The sequence below is a fragment of the Rhipicephalus sanguineus genome, chromosome 1, assembly GCF_013339695.2.
Source record: "Rhipicephalus sanguineus isolate Rsan-2018 chromosome 1, BIME_Rsan_1.4, whole genome shotgun sequence".
Taxonomy (NCBI): Eukaryota; Metazoa; Arthropoda; class Arachnida; order Ixodida; family Ixodidae; genus Rhipicephalus; species Rhipicephalus sanguineus.
The window spans coordinates 1,895,144-1,903,086 of NC_051176.1; the positions used below are offsets into that span (position 1 = coordinate 1,895,144).

General features: G+C 43.6%; 1 long non-coding RNA gene across 1 annotated transcript; it reads right to left on the bottom strand.

Moving 5' to 3' along the window:
• Positions 1-1,581: 1,581 nt before the first annotated feature.
• On the bottom strand, positions 1,582-6,322 carry LOC119384573 (uncharacterized). The gene is made up of 3 exons (XR_005181904.2): positions 6,062-6,322; positions 4,044-4,133; positions 1,582-1,844 (listed from the first exon to the last, which is right to left on the bottom strand). It is a non-coding gene; the product is annotated as an uncharacterized LOC119384573 (long non-coding RNA).
• Positions 6,323-7,943: the final 1,621 nt, after the last annotated feature.

Consider the following 7,943-nt stretch of genomic DNA (forward strand, 5'->3'; position numbering starts at 1 on the left):
CTATCAATTTAGCGTTCCTTTAGCGTCCATTGAAAGTTATAAAGGAAATTTCAATTGTTTATTGGTGGCCAATAGCCGACGGAATGTTGGTAGCTAGTATTTAGGATGGTGTAACGACTTTAAGATTACTGTGGGTAGGTTCCATCGACTTTTCCCAATAAAATGTCTATTGACAGGTTGGTACAAATTTTTGTAAGGGACGTTCCCTCTTCCACGATTTCTTATTTAATTAAGTCCAGTGTTGTATGCGTTACCGAAAAAAGTTACTAAGTATGTTACTCGTTACGCTAACAAAAAAAGGAACGCGTTACCGCCCTTAGTTACCCAGAAAAAAAAAGGTAACGCGTTACCGTTACCTTTACCGAGAGAAAGTAAAGCACGTTACTTCGGCCATTGCTCCAGAGTCAGACATTTGAATCAGTGCGCCCTAGCTGTAGGAACCATAATAACAATTTAAGAAACCCCACATTTATACTTCACATAAAACGTCTAACCAAAACAATGATTTTTAACTGAATTACTTATATAGCTAGAAACGTTTGTCAGAAGTGTGCCGGAGTTCAGCAATATTATAATGGCGTAATGTTTACTGTAGATTTGCATGTGATGACTTATAACTCCTTGGCACATGATAAAGCGATTTCTCAAAGTGACAGTAAACAGTAAATGAGATTTCATCATCAACTCTCTCCAGAAAGGAGACATCACTGATCTCTCAACAAACGTGCAGTAATTCTGACGGCGTGCTTTCACGAGCGTACAAAACACATGCGTAGATCTTGTAGGAATAAAGAAATCCTTAAATTAAATAATCCTTGAAAAAAATATTTGCAGCATAAATCATTTTTGCCCCTTCAACCTATATTATTCCCGAGAAAATTGCGTGTTTATGTCCTGGCGTTCAAGCTCAGTCTCGCTCGTGCAGGAATTCAACGACCAGAAACATATACCTGCAGTTCGAAATAGATGGAAGCAAATTTTAATTTGGAAACAGAACTGATAAACAGCGCTGCAGTATTAGGGCAACTTGCTGACAACTACAACTTATAGAATTTGAGAAACAGCTGCATTTCTAGGCTGTCGTCAGACAGCATGCCTCGCTTCCTAGTGAATTGGTCCGCAGCTACGGTAAACAGGCTCTCGACGGACGCATGAGATGATACTCCTATTGCAAACATCTAGCAGATCTATCCTGCCGCTGCGACATAAGAATAGCTGTGGGAATGAAGCGCCTACGAGACGAAGGAGTTTTGTGTAAGACTGCCGGGATAATTGGAATAAACAGTGACGAGTAACGTGATACCTCACGTAACCGAAAAATGTTAGCGTAAGTACGTTACCCGTTAAAATTACGAAATAGCAACGAGTACGTGACTAAATTACCGAAAAAAGTAACGCGTTACCGTTAACGGCGTTACTTGTAACGCGTTACCGCCAACACTGCTTAAGTCACTAACAAGGCGCTTGGTACGGTAGTGATAGACTTTGCGTTATTGTTTATCGCGATGCATGTGGAATATTTTCAAGTGTCTATGCTTGTGAAGCATTGGCGTGACTGACCAACCACAGGTGCTTACTCTGTTCTGCGGCGGGAGGTGTTTGCACAGGGCAGCAAACTTTGTTGCCCCTTTCGCAGCGGGACCTGGAAATTTCATCGGCGCCGTTGAACTGGTAGACGCAGCGGCTCAACGGCTCACAGACTCCGGCCTGGCCAGTGGCTGTTTGACATTCGTTGTTCTGTCGGTCCTCCGAGCTGTTGTCGTTCTGAGGACCTCTTCCGCGACCACGGAACTGGCCTCGGCCACGTAACTCTCCTAGGCCTCGTCCCCGGCCGCGGCCTCTGCCTGCACCCAATGATGTCACATTAGGCAGGCGGTAATATGCGCTGAGCACTTTTTTCTTTTTTTCAAGAACCGGTGGATCGCAGAAATGCAGGGAATAGCGGCATCTTGAACACTCGTCTGGTGTAAATATCAAACATGTCTTAGAAGTCCACGCAACTTCAGCGTGCCAGAAAAAAACACTATGTATAATCGGCAGTGGCGCTCCAATTGTGCGTTTTTATACATTTCAGACTTCTTTTAGACATTCCTTTTACATGATGTTGACGACGGCTATTATGATTTCCCCGAGATGCATCAGCTGGAAAATGCGGAGTACAAAGTAAGCCCAGCAGCAAATACTCTGGGAATCATTAGTAGACAGCCTCGCAATACTGGGCGTAATTTACTGTTGATTATGCTTAATGCTAAAGTAAGAAAACTCTTCCAGCTCGGCGAGGAATAAGAAAACGGCACGTTTATCGGGTCAGCTCAACGTAAAAGTATATTTTCGTTTCTCAAAAAGCTCCTTGGTCGAAGTAGGCGAGATGTTTACACAGCATCCCTGTAATTTAAGTGCACGCGGTATTTATATGGCTGGTTACGGTGCCGGTTATGATGAGATATACGCCGGCAAAAATTTCCCTTTTTCTAAGGAAGAGTCTGTCTCTCTCACATAGGTGGTCGAAATTGGCGGCGCCCTCCACTACGGCGTCTCTCATAATCATATCGCGGTTTTGGAACGTAAAGCCCCCAAGGTTATGTAATAACTACATATTACACCTATATGACGTAGCCATTTTTAAGAATATGAACAAAGACAGCAAATCAGTTCGGCTGAGATCCCTTACAAGCATGCTCTATTGACAGCGACAAGCTTAGAAAACTCGGAGATTCAGTGAAGAATTCTGATGCATGAACTTTAGCCCTGCTTGCCCCTTCAAAATGCGTGCATTAATACTATATAGAAAATTTTTAATATGGATGACAGAGTCCAGTGGTTTAGACATTCCAGTTGGATGAGAAAGCCAAACCAGAACTCTGATCCGCACTGCTGTCCTTCTGGATCACAATAACGCTAATCGTCAACTTGTGGACTCTTTCGAATCAAATTTTTTTGCTTTGTTGTACAGAAAAGGAGTTGCTACCAAAAGCAGCACTAGACAGCGGCTTGTTCAAGTGACATTGGCAATGCTTGGCAGCAACAAATATTTTTCAAGCAAGGTGACCCTAGCGAAAGTGCTACAGAACACGAGTCTTAGGACGACAGTATCAATACTTTCTTCCACAAAATTCGTCGCTACTTCCAAGTGCAAAAAGTTATTAAGCAAAGAAACCGAAATACTACATCAGTATAAGCTTCTATGTAGAACTAAACGGCAAAAACTAGGTCGCTTAAAACCCATTTTACCCAGTAAAAAACCAGTTCAAAAGCACCAGGACAGCGTACGTTAGTAACTACATGACATGAATGTTTTGCCTTGAATGTATGGTTCAGTAACACGGGAAACGTAATCTTGTTGAAACAATATTCACTCGAATTAGAAATGCAACTACAAAAACTTGTTCGGCTCGATGGCACGATAACAAAAAAAACTCAACTCCAAGGCATTTTCAGAGCTCGACATTCCTGATTAGTAGGTGATAATTAAGTAGTTAGGGTGTATGAGAGTCGCAGTGTTTGTACAAGACCGGCGTAGTATATTTTTTTAACAAAAATAAATAAGCGATGCAACACTGTTGTAGCAATCGTTTCGCGTACAAGAGGCGTGTCGTTCATATTTGCATGCTCTTGTTGATTTAAACTGTAAAATTGAACATTTTCTGTAATCGCTATTTAAATAAAATTACTCAATTATTTCACACCTTGTGCTGTAATAACTACATTATGTATACTTCTTGCGAAAAAAAAAATGATATGGGTATGCTGCCGTGAAAACTTATTTCCCTGCAGCATACTAAAGTAAGCGTTCAGTGAAGCGGCGTAGAACAAATAAGACGACCGGGTGTCATGCTACTTCCGCGATGTCCTTATTTGCGCTGCTACGGAAAAGCTACGACAGCATATGCGAGTGATTGCTTTCCATTCTGTACTAATTAAAAAAACAAAAAAAAATAAATTTCTCAGTCAGTGTGAACAAATGTGCAGTTGACTTTCCGAAGCATGAACAGCAATGCTAGATGGATGGTTGATAAAGAGAGCACAATGTGAGAATGCCATACCTCTTCCCCTCTGGGCCAAAGAAAGGTCAGTCAGAAGAAATATGGCAAGGAAAGCGGTCAGGCTGGCAACCCGCATTTTGGTGGAGGGCCCTGCAAAGAACAGTCGCGACGGCGAAGTTGCTTGCTGCACTTTCCTTATACAGATAGCCCTCTTGACTGGGGCTTGGGTCACACTGGTTAAACCATCGCAGAAAGACTTCGTGAGCACTGTCTGCAACGCAAGAAAGACGTAAATCTCCCGCTTGTGACGAAACACCTCACACTGTATAGAAGGAGTTCAGAAGAGTGGCTTGTTGGGCGAGTTGGTTCAGCGTCTTAGTAGACTTTAGCGCAAAAAGGAATTTAGCGCTGGAAGGAGTCTTTGAGAAGGCTTCGAGAAAAGTAATCTATTCCGGGAACGCAGACAATAGTCGTTTTAGGAAAAAAAAACCTGCACCTCATTCGGTTAACATAAAGATATTTAGGCTGCTTCGAATGGCGTAATACACAAAACTCTCAGTTTTTGTTGTGTTGTTGCTTGTTTACAGAGCTACGTCATTTATGAGCTCCCTAGGTTCAGCGAGAACGTACACGTAAATTGAAAACCACGAATAGCCAGGAACGTAGGCTCGCTACTTATTGTAAACACCACTCGCAGGAACAGATAACGCTAAGAATAATTTGGTCTTCGCAGCACTAAGAATACCTCGGTTTTGCAGATCGTTACACTGTAGCTACTCAAGCAACCCTGAAGATATTTTGGCCGTGGCTAGAAAAAAATTCGGCAGATCCCACTCATCTGGGAGTCGATGTCATGCGAAGCAGTAGGCGAGTAGTGGCCTTTTTTTTTTATTGTTTTCAGTCAAGCGTTGCGAGTTCGACCGGCTTCATTGTTTGATTTTGAGTAGTGAAGGGGGTCACTTGCTAAAGGCCTCGTCTATTTGAGGAAAGCACCTATTTTGAGGAAAGTACCTATGTACCTATTGAATAATCAACAATATAGGAGGCGAAGGGGGGGGGTCTCCTACACCCCCCCCCCCTCCTGGCCATGGGATTTATCGTGGACTTACTACACTGACGCCCAAAAGGTATCCTGTGGTCCGACGAAAAGACGCTTCACATCACAGCACAGGTGTCAGGTTTATCGATATGAACTGCGCGCGACCTTGCGATGATGTGCACTCTATAAGAAGCAGTTTTCACGTTTTCCTCCAGGTTGAGCAATGGTTGACTACAGCTTGACGAGACTTAGGCGTTAATATGTAATGTTTATTATATTGTTATGAAAGCCGATAGCGAACACTGCAACCACAGTTAACGTTGCTGCGCTATGACCCATTATAGGGTCTTTATCGTAAGCTGTTTCAAGCACTCGAGTAGCTGTGTGGTAGAATACATGACTGCCACGCAGAATGCCTTGGCTCGATTCCGGATCTAACCAGAATTGTCAATATTTCTGTCCCTCTGATATTTCCCTCACCGACAGCGCTGCCGACGCCTGCCCCGCATTTTATGCGACAGAAGCTTCATAACGCGATCGCGTAACGATTTTTTAAAGCCTGTCATCGCCGTTCGTGGTTTGATGTAAACGGTGAATGAGCTGTGGTTCATACCAGCATTCCATGGGTATGTGGGTATGTGCCACACGCGACTGAAGGAAAGGGTTTCATGAAGTACGCGACAAGTATCTTACGCTGTTCATGTAATAACCTGTTCATCACGTTCGTCATACACTACTGCGCTCCCATGCAAATTTTAGAAAGTGTCAATTTAAGGAAACGACCACGAGATCGTCCAGACGTATGCAGCCTGATAGATAGATAGATAGATAGATAGATAGATAGATAGATAGATAGATAGATAGATAGATAGATAGATAGATAGATAGATAGATAGATAGATAGATAGATAGATAGATAGATAGATAGATAGATAGATAGATAGATAGATAGATAGATAGATAGATAGATAGATACGGACAAAGTGCCTTTGGTTCGCAAAGAAATGCTTCGCATTTAAAAAAAGGGCAATGAGCTCACCTGTGGAGTCGTACTGAGGAAACAACGCTTCGGGGACTCCAGAGAATTTCAAGACATGGCTGCTCGGTTCCCCATTGAGCACGAACAGTTAATGGCTGAGTCAACGGTTCGCTGCTTCAAAGTCACGTATGACTGCCGAAGAGCAGTAAAGCCAACTGCTCAGCCTAACGAAATCCGCGTCTGCCAAAGTTGACGAGACGCCAACGGCGTCAAGGAAAAGCCATATACTCATCCACTCCCACGCGTTGCGAGTTTCCCCACTCTTTTCGCATTCTCTCTCAATATGGGAAAGAAAGACGTCTCCGGTTGCGCCTTGCGCACGGGCGCAGCGCGCTAGCGAAAAGAAAAAAAGACATAAAAGCAAAACGATGCAAAAAGAGCGCCTTCTTTCTCCCCCAGCAACGCCACGTTGGAGCCCCGCTCGTAAATGATTCCAGGAAAGAAGATGCCAAATTTGCGAAATGGACAAAGGGATTGCACTTTTCTTGAAGGTCCCGGGGTCTGCCCCGCAGCTTGCACGCGTTGAGCATGCGCGTCGCCTTCCCTCTCATTAATGTTTATTTCGTCATCACGTGTTTTCTGTTTGTGCGCACCGAGACGAGAGATGTAGGTCTCGCCTTCGACGTCAACGGTCAAGGACTCGCGGCTGTACAAGCTGTTAGTGCGGCACAAGCTTCGTTACACTCTCGAGTCGCTCGGCAGGCGTCGTTTGGGGTGGCCCGCCAGGGCTACATGCAACCTTGTCATTGCACTGCATCTCTTGCATCACAGGTGCAGTCAGAGCGGAGCACTCTGGTTTCTAGATATGACGTCACAAGTGTTCACTAAAAGAGTTTTTTCTCAATTTATAAGTTGAATTATTTGAACGAAAGAAAGGAAATGGATCGAGAGACACGTTTTCTGTTAACAACCACGGGAAGCCAACAGCAGCTTGGAGGCATAATTGTGCATTTAAATAAAGCGTAGTAATTATGCGACAGATGGAACATGTATTAATGTGGACCAAAAAGCAACTTATCACCTGCGGCGATCGAACCTACAACATTAGGTTTACGCACGCTATGAGCTATTCATCGTGTGACGGCGGTGGTCGTTCACCCGTACATTGTTATTTATGTATGCGTAACCCTGCGAGGCTATACACCAGAGCATGCCAGTCTCGTACCTAGGCTGCTGGCGAGCAGAACGGACACTCTCGCACCCAGACCATACTTTGCTGGGCTGCCAAGGCGCGCATGTGTTGCGCTAAGTAAACATGGCAAGCTGCAGCTCTGAGACTTTGAAGTGCGAAAAAGTACCCGTTCAAGCCGCTTCCGCGTATAAGAGCTCGTCTGGGCACTACTCGGTCCGGGTGCCAAAACAAGCAGCGCAACAGCGCTGTCTTCGACGATCACAACGCCGATTCCACGAAAAAACAAAAAGGCTGTATACTTGATGTTTCCGATTTTCTTGATAATTTTGTATGTTGTGCACATATGACTGCATAGCACGAAATCGCAATTCGTTTTCAAATAATTTTTTTTTCAAAACAGAAAATTCGATAAGCGTCGCCGGTTGACGATGACCATTTTACGAAGAGTGCGTGTTCATAAATTCGCAACCATGCTGACAGCTATACTGAAGCTATACGTTACACATATCTTTCTTTATGGCGCAAATAGAAGTGAAGAGGAAATAGCGCTTGTCATTTCATGGAATTCTGAGCAAATTTTCTATTTTAAAATTCTTGAAAGACGCTGTGTTTTTGAAAATTAGTCAAATTTGGTACGCTATGGCTACTTCTGTGAACATCTTACCTTGTTCATATTTGCAGTATGAATAGGCCTTTATGTGAATAATGAACCTCTGCATTTCTATTTCTCTAATAATTTTCAGTGTAATA